General features: G+C 29.2%; 1 protein-coding gene across 1 annotated transcript in view; it reads right to left on the minus strand.

Moving 5' to 3' along the window:
- capt (adenylyl cyclase-associated protein 1) overlaps window positions 1-15,453 on the minus strand; it is a 55,007-nt gene extending 39,554 nt beyond the window's left edge. The window contains exon 1 of the mRNA XM_067267301.1: window positions 15,303-15,453. The gene's annotated coding sequence lies outside the window, so the exon portion shown is untranslated. The remainder of the gene's footprint in view (window positions 1-15,302) is intronic.
- Between the last annotated feature and the right edge of the window lie 473 nt (window positions 15,454-15,926).

Consider the following 15,926-nt stretch of genomic DNA (forward strand, 5'->3'; position numbering starts at 1 on the left):
GTACATAATAGGAAAAAATTAAGCCAGGTCAAAACAATGTCATCAATTTAAAATTCTGAAGATAATTTATCTAACAGAATATATAAAACAACAGAATCAAAAGCTTTTACAATATTGACGTATGCCACATAGGTAGAAAGTTTCAATTTGAAATTTGATAGAACTATATGCTGAATTTCAAGGAGATTGCTTATAGCAGAGGGATGTTTTATACTAGAATGTTGAACAGGATATAAACAAGAGGCAATTGGGAGATAAATGATTTTATGTAGGCAGATTTGAAATAATTTCAACATGGCAAAGGCTAAAGAAATTGGACAATCAGAGTTAAGTTAAAAGTTCTTTTTTTTTGGGCAACAGGAATTACTGAACAAGGCCATTGGGTAGATATGTAGCCAAAGTCTAGAATCTGAGAAAATAGGTGAAGGAAAATGGAGGTAGACAAAGGTGCTAATTTCTTATTATAAAATGGAAGTAATGCTATCAGGACTGTATGTAGAAGTAGCAAGCAAATTTATAGCACCGAAGAGAAAAGAAAATAAATGACTAGTAGTAGTAAAACCTAATTGATTGAAATTCAAATTTCTTACACTTAACGGTTGATACTGTGTTTGGGATGTAATTAAGATAAAATGATTTATATGTATATAGCATATGCTATATGCTATATACATATAAATCATACATAGCATGTATGCTATATATAGCATATTTAATAATAATATCTTTAATAAGATGGCATTTTATTTCACATTTAGAGTATCTAGGAACTGTTAGCCAAAAAGTTTGAGGATCATGTGCAAAGTTGATAATAATTTGGAATTTACATTCTCTTTGATAATGCTTAATTATAACATAATATAAATGTTTCATACAGCATATATATATATGTTACAGTAAAAACCCATTTTTAGTGAAAACTCATTTTAACTAGTTGAAACTAGTTTTTACTGGATGTCATTGTTAAAACTAGAATTTACTGCTAGTCAAAAATGAATTTGAGTTAAAACTAGTTTTAACTAGACAAAATGGGTTTTAACAAAATGGCTTAGTAAAAACTGTTTCGACCAAGGTCATTCAGCTAACACGTTCCTATAGTGTATGATGAATTTCGTATCGCTTTAATTAATGTTAATAACACAGATGTGTGACCAATATTTTCAATAAATATCGTATTAAATAATACAAATGTTTTAATCCCAATCATCACTATTTATTTCCCCCAAACATATTTATGTAGCTAAAATTAGTTTTAACTAATGTTAAAAGTTAAAAAGTTAATGTTTGATTTTAGTTTTATCTAAAATCAAAACATGTACAGCAGTAAATTCTAGTTTTAACTAGACAAAACAGGTTTTAACAATGACATCCAGTAAAAACTAGTTTTCACTAAAAACGGGTTTTTACTGTAACATATACAAATATATTTTGTTTTTTGTCTTATTTGATATCATATAATACATTTAAAGAATAAAAAGTAAGTGTAAATCAATAAAATATATAATAGTAGTTAAAATATGTACAGATAAAGTGGCTCTGCCATTGACATTAGGAAGGAAATCAACAAGCTACTGTATGTGAAGTTTTAATTCAGTGATACTTGAGTTAGGGAATATTGTAACAGGCTTTCCATGTAACAGACACAAAAGACAGTCTCTCCAACATTTATTGATAAAACTAACAAGCTTATTACATCACTTAGAGCAGGTTGGTTTGATATTAAAAATTTGAAATTTTCTGAAAACACATCATACCCTAGATTGTTTGTTTGTTGAAGTCAAGTCTTATAAGGTGAGATGGCCTTTAAGACTGTAGATCAATAAATGAACCCATACAACATTGAAAAAGTGCTTTGCAAATTTATGTGGTAGGTCATAGGAAAACATTATTTAACATGCTTATCCTTCAAGTGATTCAAAAAACAAAGTTCTAAGTTAGAGAATTGTTCTATAACAGATATTAAGTTTCACAAAGCTGATGTCATATTGCTCTTTCCATCAATCCCTAAATTTGACATTACCATATTTGCCAATATGCTACTTTTGAGTAAAAATTATCCTCCCAATCTTTTTACTAAGAGTTAGAAAACAATTCAGCTACTGTCAACAACAACTATTTTGTTTAACAACACAATCTATTTGCAGTGACAAGGTTTACCTATGGATTCCCCTTAATCCCATTTTGGTTCCTTTTATCTCCACCATCAAGTTCATAGTTGAAATTGAAACTACATGCAACACTATTGCTTTTTTACACCCAACACACACACACACACACATATATATATAATTATTTAGAACCTAAAATGGGTCCTAAATTTAATTTTGGGGAATACCATAAGTTTGATAGCTTACAATCTATAATTTCAGCAAGTTAATTCCAGCCATCACATTGTAAACATTTTGCCATTAATATATTAATCCATACAGTTCCTCTTAATGAATTCACTAGTTGTTACACAAGAATTAGATACAATGGAAATTTCTGAGAGGGCAGCAGGATTCCATGGTTCAACTTTGTATACATATGCAATAAGGTCTACATTTCATTATTCTCTGATGCAATTGTTGCACACTAGGCACTCATACAATTTTTGTCCTTTGTTGATAAACAAAATTTTAATTATACATGATAAACTGTACCATCTGTTCAAAAAATATATTAATAGCAATATATTTTGCAAAAATGCATCAACCCTCTTAAAGACTTGTGGAATGGCATCCTACCTTTAACAACAAATTAGAACTCTCAGGTTATATGTGATTTCCATCTCACCACTTGTGTATTATATTGGTGCTACAACAAGAAAAAGTAAGAACTAAGGAACAATTAAACATCAAAAAAAAAGGAATACTTGTACACAGTTAGCAAAATATGTATTAGAAGACTTACATTTTGTATTAGGAGCAAGCATTGTTATTTAAGTGTGTTATAGACAACAAAACTGTTTATACATAAGACATTGTTTATCAGGCAATTAAGTTCTATTAACACTCCTATGGTACAACCACTTGGATCTGTGTGATTTAACATGGTAGATATTTGGCATCATATATGCTATATTACTAATTGGTTTAAATGGTTTAATTGGGCTGCAATTTGAAAAAATTGTACACCTATAAATTTCCACTGTCATTCGTCCGTCTGTCTTTCCTTAATCTCGAGAATGGAATTACTTAGATGAAAGCTGAACCGTATACATGAAACTTAGGGACAGGAGGGCCAGAGTAACAATGTATGAACTTCTGATGCAAACTGGAAGTCATGTTATTTTAATTCAAAACTTTTCCCTTGAAAGGAGTTAGATAACTGGCATAACTCCATTGCTAACAGAAAAGAACGATATGAGGGGGACAAGACACTACAGTACTAACTTGAAATGGAGAGCATATATTTTAAATGAAATAAATTAAAAATATGATTAAAAATTGCAGTCCAGCATTGTGATGTCACCATAAGTAATTGCTTGTTTTTATTTTAATTTTATTTTTAATTAATTTTTTGTTATGTTAAATTGATATAACCATACATAGATATGTGTTTGGAATGTTATTTTTACATTAATATGATTTATTAAAATACATGTTTTTATAAGTAATCATTTAATCTTATAACTTGTAATACACTGGTTAATGTTACATGCTTAGAGGCAAATTTCTTGCAGAAAATGTATAAAACGGAAACAATACCTTTGCTTACCGACAGAGCAGATACCATTTACAGTTAAGAAAGTGCCATCTCAAATATTTAAATTTTTTTTTTATTATATTGTATCATAGATGTAATTTAAAGTTATAATGTCAGCATTTCATTTTACTTAAGTTCTATGCACAATTTTAAAAAATCCAAAAAGTACAAGTTTTAATATTCAGGATTTACTCTGTTTAGTTTTCCTTAATATGATACCAAACTCTCAAAATATTGATAACAATCCGAAATAAATTGCAAATTTTCAAAATTTTTGATTCGATTAATTCAATTCAGTGCTTCAATCTATTATAAAAAAATTATAAATGTTCTAGTTCTAAATGCTAACTTATGTATAATTCTGTTTTAAGTTTACTTTGTTATTTATTTATTTTGTTTAATTTGGAAATGTGCCAGAAAAAAAAATACTTTTAAATTTAAAAATAGTTTTAAGTAAATTATAAATATGACTAATAAGCACTGTAACATTATATGTAATATTTGATGTTAACTATACTACCTTTTATTTTAATGAATCAAACTTTTATTAATCTACAGAAGTGGTGTGATACTTTTAGGAAATAGTAGTGTTGTTTGTGCATGCCAGTTTACTAAAAGAAAATGCTACAACAATAAATTTTTAAAATATTTAATAAAGTTAATTTACTTTTGTTAACATAAAAATGTAATGTATTATATTTACTTTTTTATTGGTTTAGGAAAACAACTTTCTATAATAATAAAAATTTAGAAAAATACTTTAAAATAATTTATAGTTCTTTTTTTTTTATAAAAAAACAAACTATAAATATACCAACTTTAATATATGATGTTTTGGTGTCTAACCAAAACAGGCTGTACAATGATTTACAGTAATCAGACACATTGAATTCTGTATATTTTGTGCTTGTATCTTCCTAGAACAGCTTGGAAGCATATGTACAATAGAAATAAATGCTCAAAAGTTAAATTTTGTAATTTTTTTTTTAAAGTGCATTAGAATAGATCCAGTTCAGAAAGATTAATACTTTAGAGTGGTGTAGTATTGAGTTTTATTTTCTATTTGTGCCATGTGTTTAAATTTACTGCATTTAATATAGGGTGGATCAATAAGTTTATGCAGTTTTTGTTAATAGATAGATAGTGGTGGGCATTATGAAAAGCAACAAACTTCAGTTCAAATTTTGAAAGCGTGAAACCATTTGAAATTAACTTTTCAACTATAAACTATAAACTTCCTTTATTATTTTAAAAAAGGCAAAAACAGTGTACTTGAAAATGATCAATTTGCTTATTCATCTTTCAATTGACATCAAACACACAAAACAACAAATCTTTAAAACATTTTTTTTAAAGAAAAAAATGTTTTAAAGATTTGTTGTTTTGTGTGTTTGATGTCAATTGAAAGATGAATAAGCAAATTGATCATTTTCAAGTACACTGTTTTTGCCTTTTTTAAAATAATAAAGGAAGTTTATAGTGCCAGAAAACAGAATATTTATTTACAGAAAAATAATACAAAATAATTAGTGTCATCAAGCTCATTAAAATGTGTTTGTTGATGTTTTGTTGAAACACTCTTCCAGGCAGGACTAACTTCTCTTGAACAAATGAGTGTTAGTGTGTTTTCACAATTTTTTTTATTTGCATATGAGTTATGAGTATGCCTGATAGTATTCTGAATATATACAACTCCTAGACAAAAAAATTAGAATATTCACCTAACTGAAAGTTTAGTATACATTTTCCTATGAACAACACAGTACAAAACTTTTTTCGACACTACATAAACAGTGCTTATGTATATTTATTATATCCATTAATCAGACAAATTAACTCAAATGTTTTTTGTTACAAATGGAAATGAAATGACAAAAAAATAGAACAACAGTTTGATCATGATAAAAAATTAGAATATTAGCTATATGTGGGTTAAATATAGGAAATACAACAAAATAAACTTAATATTTTGTGCCATCACGTTTGCTATAGGGTCAATGTGGGTAAATATGAAACACTTTTCAAAACTTTTGTAATAGCATTTGTTAGGATCAGTATTTTACGAGAAATACATGACAAGGTCTACAGATGGTTTTAAAATCTAATGGAGTATTCATTTTTTCTGCATGTGAGAAATGTTGAGCAAAAAGTTTTTCCTATCTCATATTTTACCTTCAAAAACTAAAATATGAGACACTGGGAGGTGAAAAATGAGACACCATAAGAACTTACCTATGCCAACAGGGAGGTTAATAATCAGGTACTACAGGTTAAATGCAAAACATTTTTGTATAAAACATTGCTCCGTGATATTTAGCTCCCAAGATATATAATTTTTAAAAATGATTTTTTGTACAGCTTGACATTTTCACATGAAATTTTTTAATTGAAATAAGTAGATAAGATTAAATATTCATCTAAAATTAGACTCACTTCAACCTTTAACCAGTGTGTATTACGGTTAAATCTCGTTAATTGAATGTTTTCTTAACCCGTTCTGGGTTTTTCTTCAGGCATCTTTTAATTGTAAACTAGCCAGATATTCTAAAACAAATACAAATACAAATATAAAATTTGAACATATTCAAATGGAGCAATGGAATTTCATATGACAAGTTCTTCTGCACATGTTCTCATGATACGTTTAAATATGTTCGAACATAATGATCGTTGTTGAAAAACGACTTTAATACCAAGTTGGAACTCAATAAATGTGCATGAGGATGAGTTCGAATAACGAGAACTTATGCACATGCGTTCCCATGTTTCCATAAATAAGATTGAATGTTATCTATTGGTGTCAAGTATAGTCTCCATGCCATTGAAAGACACATCTTGTCTTTAAAATTAATGCACACGGATGTGCAGCAAGCTTTAAAAATCTCAATTCTCTAACCATTTGAGGTGTTCCAGGTATGGGGTGGTAAGGATGATTTGTGCTCTGGTGAAGTCTGCCACAATGTCAGGGTCCGTCGCATATGTGAATGGTGTAGTGGCACTCCTATTAGGTTGTACTATACATCCAATTTATGCTCCCATATCCTGACTCCCATTGAACATTTAGTACACCATTTCCCTATCACATCTGTTGTCTCTGATAGGGACACTATAAATGCCCGGTAGTCTGTCAGGGTTAGAGGGGTCTTTTCTGTTACGTAGTAGGTTGAAAATGGTGGGGCATCTCCTGTATGCAATACTGATCCAATGTCTTTTTGCAATAGTGGTGTACAATTATTTTAAATGGGCGTTAAAAGTGAGAGGGATCCTCTCCATATTCTTTTCTTGCTTATCCCTCTGTATTTACGTCAAAATGTTGGAAGCTGCCTGTAGACATCTGTGGTGTTCAGAGATTCTTTGTATAAGTTTGTTCTGTCCATGTGCCATCTATATGGCTAAATTTAGCCATATAGAAGATCTAGTTTTAAGCTAGTTTTCAAATCAAATGCTTTATCTTGAAAATAACTTATCCCCTTAGAGTGTCTGAACCAAGGTCTTATACCCAGCAGAATTATCAGGTCAGCCAATTGTTCAGGTTAAAGATTGCACTGTCATTGGTTAAATTAGTTGTTGATTCCAATTTGTCTCTCAGCACATCCATTTTCAAATTCTTATCTATTGATGCATTAGTGGTAATGTCTATTTCTGGTTCCATTCTGTTAATATAAGCAAACACAAAATAGAAGAAGTTATGCTGTTATAGAATACTACTAAACATCAAGAGCTGAGTAGTATAAACCTGTTACAAAAGGCATTTTAGCTTGAATATGCAGAAATCACTTTGAAATTTATTGCTGTTCATCAGGTATGTACAGTACATCATATCTACTAAACAACTGAGACTTCAAAACAACATGTAATAAAAAAACATCACTGATTTTTATAATAAAAATATAGAATAAAAGATTCACTGAAATTTTTCCTTCACCACCTCTAAACCATGGGTTCATACAGGAACTGTCTCCTCCATCAGCAGCTATCAAGATCAGAAACATCTCCACCAATCAATGAATGATAACTCATTTTGAATTTTCCAACATCACTGCTCTATTTTCCAGTTTTACAGCCTGATGATATCCAACAGAATGTGGACAAAAACATTCACGCGTAAACAACCTTTGCTAGACTTTATGCTATCGAGTAAGTTGAATTTATTCATCTTCACTATCATCTTCCAAAACAACATTTCACCGATATTCTTTATTTGCCAATGGCTAGATATTTCCATTGCTTGAAACCTTTTGGACATTGCATAACTTTCAACTTCTTCAGATTATTCTGCAGGTTTAAGTTTTCAAAATGATGGTTATGAGTGCCTGTTAAGTGCTTTGTTGCAATTGTTTTTGACATTCATTATAAAGGTGTCAAACAAATTTCCAATTGACTCTGAAATTATAAATCACCTCAGTAAGCTTAATTTTATTCCAGTAATATCTTGAAAATGACAAACATTTTTGAACAGATTGAATGTCCTGCTTCAGGTATGTGTGTCTCAATTAGAATGTTCATTCTATCACACTACATTTGATTTGAGTTCAAACTTCAAATATACTTTGAAATTTCCTGGAGTGCTCAGTGGAGGAATCATTATCCACAAAAAAAAGTTCCTAACTCTCTTGCCAAGTCTAATTCTTCGCTCAATTTTTATTTTAGATGAATTCCTTAACAGATTCACTAAATCTTTAGCTGAACTTTTTCCATTGATAATATCTACACATTTTAGATCAATGTCGTCTATTATTAGTAATTACATCAATTCTTCCTCATTCAAAACTTTCATCTCATTAATTCATGACTATCATTTTCACCAATATCATACCCCTCTCCACCAAAAGTGTGACATTTACTATATGATTTAGTGTACCCATTTTCCTGCCAGAGGTAAGACCACTTTAAAAATAGCTTCAGGTCATTCTTCCAGCAAGCATTTAGTATACAGAATCCTCTAAACTAAATGCTTAATTCTGAAAGAACATTTACTAGAGTAAGACAATTCATATGAAATCATTTGTTTTTTATATCAAAATCACACTGTATAAATACTGCATTTTACAAGGGTTACCATATATATAAAAATTATAACTATACTAACGATACTGAATATTTATAGGCATTAAATGAGCTTACAAGTAAGCAGATTTCAACAGTTATAAATTGTTATTGTAGGTTTTATAAAATGTTCTTGCATTTTTGTTCTCTTTAATTTGATGGACAATTTGTGTTTTGATTAAGTTATCTTAGATATTTCCTGTTAAACTTTTTTCACATATTAGAAAATAAAACTAAATTTTCAGAATATATTTCAGCTATGTCACATAATTACTGGTAAAGATTAAATCAAAATCGATAATTTTATTATTTTATCAATTTTTATCTAAAATTAAAAATTTTTTAAATAGCACATCTTTAGCAATTAAGAAACAACTTCATAAAATTCTTTTCTATTGTATTTTTTAACTAAAATGAACTAATACTACTACAGTCAAAACTCCCAGACTAACATTTTGAGAACATTTCTAGGACAACTTGGAATTGATTCCAAGCTAAAAACAACTTTTAACAAGATGTCCTAACATCCATATGTCAAACTCAATTTTGAAAATAGAATTCATTTTTAAACAATCATCTGAATTATTTTTATATAAATGTGAAAAAAAAAATTACAAAAGTTTACTTTATTTTTAATTACTATTACTACTACTACTACTGAAAACAAATATTTATAGCAAGGAAAGGGAAAAATATTTATAGATTAAATATTTTTTGTTAACCAATTATCTAAGAGTTTAAACTTAAAATGTCTTAATTAAATATGTTCTCTACAAACCGTGTATTACTCTAATAAAAATACTTTATATAATGCAAAGTTACTAACATATGCAATGATTTTTAAGTGCATTAAACCAAAATAAATAATTACACTGATAACAGTAATGCACTTAGTACAAAGTACTTAATAGATTAGTTTTCACTCCATATATAGGAAATGACTAATTTAAAAATATAAATTGGTTTAAATTTATTGTTAGCTTAAAAATAACAGCTAGTTAATACATCCTATTCTTAGAATAGTTTTCTTTTAGGTATAAAATTGAGTTTGTTTGATCAATCATTATGAATAGTAGAGAAATCATCATCCTGATATTCCAGATAATTTGATAGAAATACCCAAAATACTGTTACACTTCTAGTTTAAACTAATTTTATGAATATAATATTAAAAATACTGTATTTGTTATCAACTAAGTTATAGCATGAAAAATTAATTTAAGTTTATTTTAACAGTTGATCTTTGTTCTTTATCTATATCCCATCAAAAAATTAACACACCATTTGCAGCTTTATCTTTCTCTTTCATATTAATAATTAATAGATTAATAATTGTCATCCATATTTTATCAATTGTCACCATTTCTGTACTTCTCATAACTAGAGGATTTGATCCCAGGATCCCGACCACTCTTTAGTCCCAAAATTTTTGGGATTGACATCATTTTAAAAAAGTTGCAAAATAGACTGCATGAAGCGAAACGTTCAGTGCCAGTGCTCTTAACAGAATTGCTTGCCTATCATTTTAATATAAAACTTCTTGTATTTTGAACTAAAATGATAGGCAAGCAGTTCTCACTGGGTTACCTGGTAATATAATTCATTTTTGTATTTTTGAATTTTTGCGGGTGCCAATCGATTTTCTGGCGCAGTCGAGAGCACTTTTGGTTGGCTGTAGAGTTCTAACATGACCCTTCAAAAATTCTAATAAGTCATTCAATGGAGGAATATCATCACCCTTAAATGAGCACTCCCACCAGCCTCTGGTTGGTGCATCCAATTTAAATTGAATAATGAACATAAATAATATGCTCGAGAACTCATCTATATTAAAATTTAGAGCTTCTAAGTGCCTTTTCAGCAGCTGCATGTATGTGCAACAAACTGAGAAGCAGACTTTGTGATGAGACACTGGATGCGTTGTTATTTCTCAGATCATATTTTCGCAATTCAAATTAGAATGTTCCTATTAGATTGGTTCTCTTTATATTTAAGAAAAATGTGACTGATTAATATTATTTTTAAATACTTTTTGCTAAGAAACTTACTTTACTACCTACTTACTAGGTTGTTACATGAAAGTTGTCTATTTAGTCGATATGAAAAGAGATTTTTGTTAATTTTCAACATTTATTTGCATAGTTAGTTACATAAACGTTTTTTCAATTTATGCAAGTTTAAAGAGATCTCACTGATGCTTGAAAAAAAAATAACTTTAACATGAAAACTGAGTGATTTTAAGTCTGGTTAGTCTGACTCTAAGTCTGATTAGTTAGAGTGATTAGATTAGCTAGGTGTATACTATAAAATATGTTGATTTTTGTTTAAATTTTAATTTGTTGATTAAAGAGCTGATTTCTATAAGATTTTCTTAATTTTTAGTTTTTATTAACCCTCAATACCAAAATAATCCCAGGATTTCAAGATTGACTAAGTATAATCCCGAAATCTGGGGATTAGAAATAAGGGCCGGGATCAAACTCCCTACTCATAACCATTTACATCACAAAGAGTTGATAAAGGACTCAAAGTCCAAAATGCATACTCTAGGAAATAAAATGTGATTTTCTAAAGCTTGTCCTGTTTCTGAATGATGGTGTAATAAGTCTAGTGAAAAAGAAAAGCCATCATAGAGCTCATAAATTGAATACAAGACTAGATAAGGTGTATTACAGAACTAACTTCAATTTATATATTTATATTATATATTTTTTAAAAATTAATTCAATGTTTTATAAAACATTTTGTCAACTGGAAAGATGGTGGCCACTGTTTTTTGGATTCCCAAGTAATCATCCTGGTCAACTACTTGGAGAAAGGAAAAACAATAACAGGAGCCTATTATACAACTGTGAGGCCCGGAAATAGCCTCCCAAAAAAGGGATATGTATGAATTTGTTAAGGTCAACAGTAAAGAAAACAAACTGTATAAGTGTCAAGTCAGCGACACTGGACTTTGACATCAACGATCATAAAGAGTAACAGGAAAAACAAAATTTTAGATAAAGAAAATTTAAGGATGCAGTTTAGAAAGCAAAATGAAACACTCACTGAAACTCTGTGTGCTGACATGTGATGTGCAACCTGCATGCACGTTATTTTTCGCATTGTAAAATGACATTGCGCATGCATCAGGAACTTCTGATGCATGCGCAATGTCATTTTACAATGCGAAAAATCTGACCTGCCGTCCTGGTCAGCAATTTTGTAAAGGTGGTAACACTAATTACAATCATACATGAAAGAAAGAAATGAAGACAATATACATGAAAGAAAGAAAACTAAAACTTGAACCTAAATGGTTCAGGTTTTAGTTTTCTTTCTTTCATTTATATTGTTTCCATTCACTAGAGGCATAGCTATTCATTAACATGATTATGCAATGTATTAAAAACTTTCCCTATATTTGCAGCACTAACATTATTTAGGGAATGTGGGAAGGGTAATTGGGCTATACTGGAACAAGGCACAAATTTTGAACATAAGAAATAACAGAGAAGCTTGTTTTTATTTATGAGAGATTTTCTGAACAAAATATACTCATAAATTGGGGTTATACTGTGTGTGTGTATATACACAGTTTTACACACGCTTATGTAAACACAATATATTTAGGACCAAGTCCTAGTGGCCAGCCAGAAATGGCTGGCCACTAGGACTTTTGGCTAGCCAACATGGTCTAAGTCCAAGCAATATATATTTTTAGGCTAGTATTTTACATTTCACAGTCTAGCAGCTGATGCTAATGGAATTGGCTGCCATTCCAGACCATGAAATGACCAACATTTTCTGACCCGATGTTAGTCAGAAAATATTAGCCAGAGTAAGAAGTTTGTAATTTTCTTAAAAGTGATATTTTAATTTTACATTTCTGAAAAGTGTATACTCAAGGCTTATAAATAGATTTGTTTAAAATGTTCTCATTGATAATAAATTTAATATAATTCTAAATTAAAACAGTGTTATGAGTTTGCATTTTGTAAAAAGATGTAATAAAAGATGTTATTATACATTAAAAACATTCCAGTGGAATATTTTGATTCTAATTCTGATATTTATTTTTTAAAATGAATACATGTTAATGTGATATTTTAGAAATGCATAAAGCTGAGATTTTTTCTTTCTTATACACATTTGCAACTATATATTTGATGATATATATTTTCATTCCAGATCACTAATATTAAAGAAAAGTATTTTAAATTTAACTGGATAATATGACATCAAGCCTGGTAACTGCCAATAATAATAATAAAGCCCGATTAAATAATTTTCATTACATTCATATTTTCATAATTTTAAATTTACAGCATTTCTCTTTAAGTTAAACTTTTAAAATCTAGAAAAGATTTTTAATACAAAATGTTTTCAGCTACATTAGTAGCACTCATCACATTGGAATTCAGATTGTATACTTATGCTGAAAAGAGAATTTAATAGTGCAATTTTTACATTGCACTGGTTTCTCCTTTATCTTGCAGCAATGTACTCAACGTATTTTGTTTTTCACATCACTCTAATTCTATTTTACTGCTAGCCGCCTACTAACTTCTTTCTCCAAAGTTGACCTCTTTTAAAGAGAGAATTGAATATCAGGACAAATCTAACACTCACTTATAGCTTGCTGTTGCAAATCACATGAGACAAGAACAGATTGGCAACAGTGTAATGTGTTCACAAACACACACACATTCATTTGACATAATGTTGGGTTTTGGTCAATCACCAACACCATATCCCAGACAGACCACAAAGTACAAAATGACAAATTTATTTATAGTGCAGGAAACAGATCTCAGACAGTGACCCTATAACACACAAATACATATACAAACTTTAATTTAGCACCACAATTTGATTACCTCTAAAACTGGCACTAAATCAAATAGGTAACTAAACTAAGTACCCGAAACAACAAGAATTTTATATAATGTACAGTAATAAGCTTTGCATAAGGTTTGTGTGTTAATATTTATGAAGATTTATTCATGAATGTTCAATAGTGCTTTATGAGAGAGACACTAATTATAAGGGTTTGACTACACATATACATACATTAGTTATTAAAAAAAGATAAAACATTATCAATGAATGAAATCAGAAAATTATCAACTGGCAATGCAAAAACTTACTTGATAAGCACTCTGTAATTTTGCATTACATGCATTTATGATGTTTGACTCAGTCTTTTACTCACACATTAATACTTCCATTCCAGTATTAATAAGTGCACCAAACCAAACATTAGTCATTATCAAAATAATAAACTACTGGAGAATTGTTTAGAAGGTACTACAAAGAAGGTTTGGTATTAACTTAGTCTTGTTTTAATTACAGACAACATATATAATCGATTGATTTCACAGTACATGCTATTTAACAGAGATTATTTCTGATCGAAAGTTTAGTACAGATATCTCGAGAATAAGATAAGATACAATGTTCCGACAAATAAGTTTCAAGAAAAATGTTAGTTTGCATCTAGAGATGGAATGATGCAAATATACCTAGAAGCTGCACAAACTAAATCAGTAACACTACCCCTTACTATATACAGTACAAAAACAGTATTATAATACAGAACTATATGACAGTATTTTTACTGTACAGTACCAAATCACTTTTTCCCAATATAAAATGCTATAGATAACAATTTCTTCTTTATAGCTCCTCCTCATTAATTACAATCAAACACAATGTAACCAAGATAATTAAATATGCAATAATTATGCCAAATATAAAGATTAGAATTAAACTAAACCAACAGAAAAATTGAATTAACCCAATTATTTAATAAAATTGCACTAATTGGATTAGCTCAATTCTTTTCTAAGCGATTTTCACCGTAGGCATAATTATAAATGTAAATTAACTATTAACCCAAAGAATTTCGGCATAATTAATATTTCTGCAAACGGCATCAATATAAGGCATCGACGAAAGGATTCGTAAATGGATAAACTTCTATCTTGTCCACTTAGTTTAAATTATTCCGGTAAAGAAAAATAAAACAGTTTGTATATCAATTTCTTAGTGTTAACACTTAATTAAGTAGAAAATAAATTATATATTTAATTTAAAAATTTATTTAGGAAAATTCACCATTAAAATTTCACATAAACATGCACATTTATTATACATAAATTTGATTGGAAAAATAGCTTTATGTAATCAATTTATTAAAATTTAATCAATTAATTTCCTTTATTATTTGGATAAGGAATAATTCTAATACAAAGCGAATAAAGCTTATCATTTATCGTTCTTTAGCAAATACTAACTACTTCTAGCAATATTCTATCAGATAAAAGAGAAACCGCATAAATGCAATTAAAATAAAACCTTTCACATGTTACCTAGCATAGATCTAAATCTGGAAGAAAAAGTATGTTAGCATCTACTTATTTGAATAGAAGATGATCGCCCTATGTAATCATTGATACAGAATGAATATATATATATATATTGCATGCAAGCATACTGTATAAATATCATCGCCGATGTTTTTATCCATTTCTGCTGTTTTGTACAGAAGTAATAAAGAATAAATTCGCTTGAGACTATCTTACCTTTCAATTCGTCGAAAATCCTCAAGATAAAGCTGACAGTCGAGGAAGTACAAGTGTTGCTTCCTACCGTAAAAGGTCAATAAAAAAGGGGTGGAAACTCAAATGTATTAAACAGTGCAAACACCTCCGCTATTATTTCAACTTTTGCCTAATGCCATCTGGTGACGACAATACAAAGTATAACGTCTTTGTAATTTTATTATTATTTATTTTTTAACTTGCTAGAGAATATAATATCAATTGCGTTTTTCTTAATGTTTAAATTTCTTTCATATATTCTTTGTTTTTTATTAATTAAATTTAATATGGAACGTTCTTTTGAAAATAGATTTATATAGGATAATAACCAATTTAATCCTTTCATCTGTTTCTCGATAAATAATTTTAATAGCTTATTTTTTGTTTTTCTATCTTAATTAAGGGCACTCTCGGGACCATCTTAAGTATATCTATCAAGGGTTCGGACAAATCCACAATGGGCACAGGTGGGAAGGATGGGGCATGACGTACCGATACAAGTAACACCTGACCAAATCCTGTGGTTTTTCAACTCGTCCACATTCGATCTCGGATTCCCCAAAGCGACAGACTAACATCTTAGTCACCATTGCATTTATTAGTAAT

The sequence above is a fragment of the Centruroides vittatus genome, unplaced genomic scaffold, assembly GCF_030686945.1.
Source record: "Centruroides vittatus isolate TY-2023 unplaced genomic scaffold, ASM3068694v2 contig_1057, whole genome shotgun sequence".
Classification (NCBI taxonomy): domain Eukaryota; kingdom Metazoa; phylum Arthropoda; class Arachnida; order Scorpiones; family Buthidae; genus Centruroides; species Centruroides vittatus.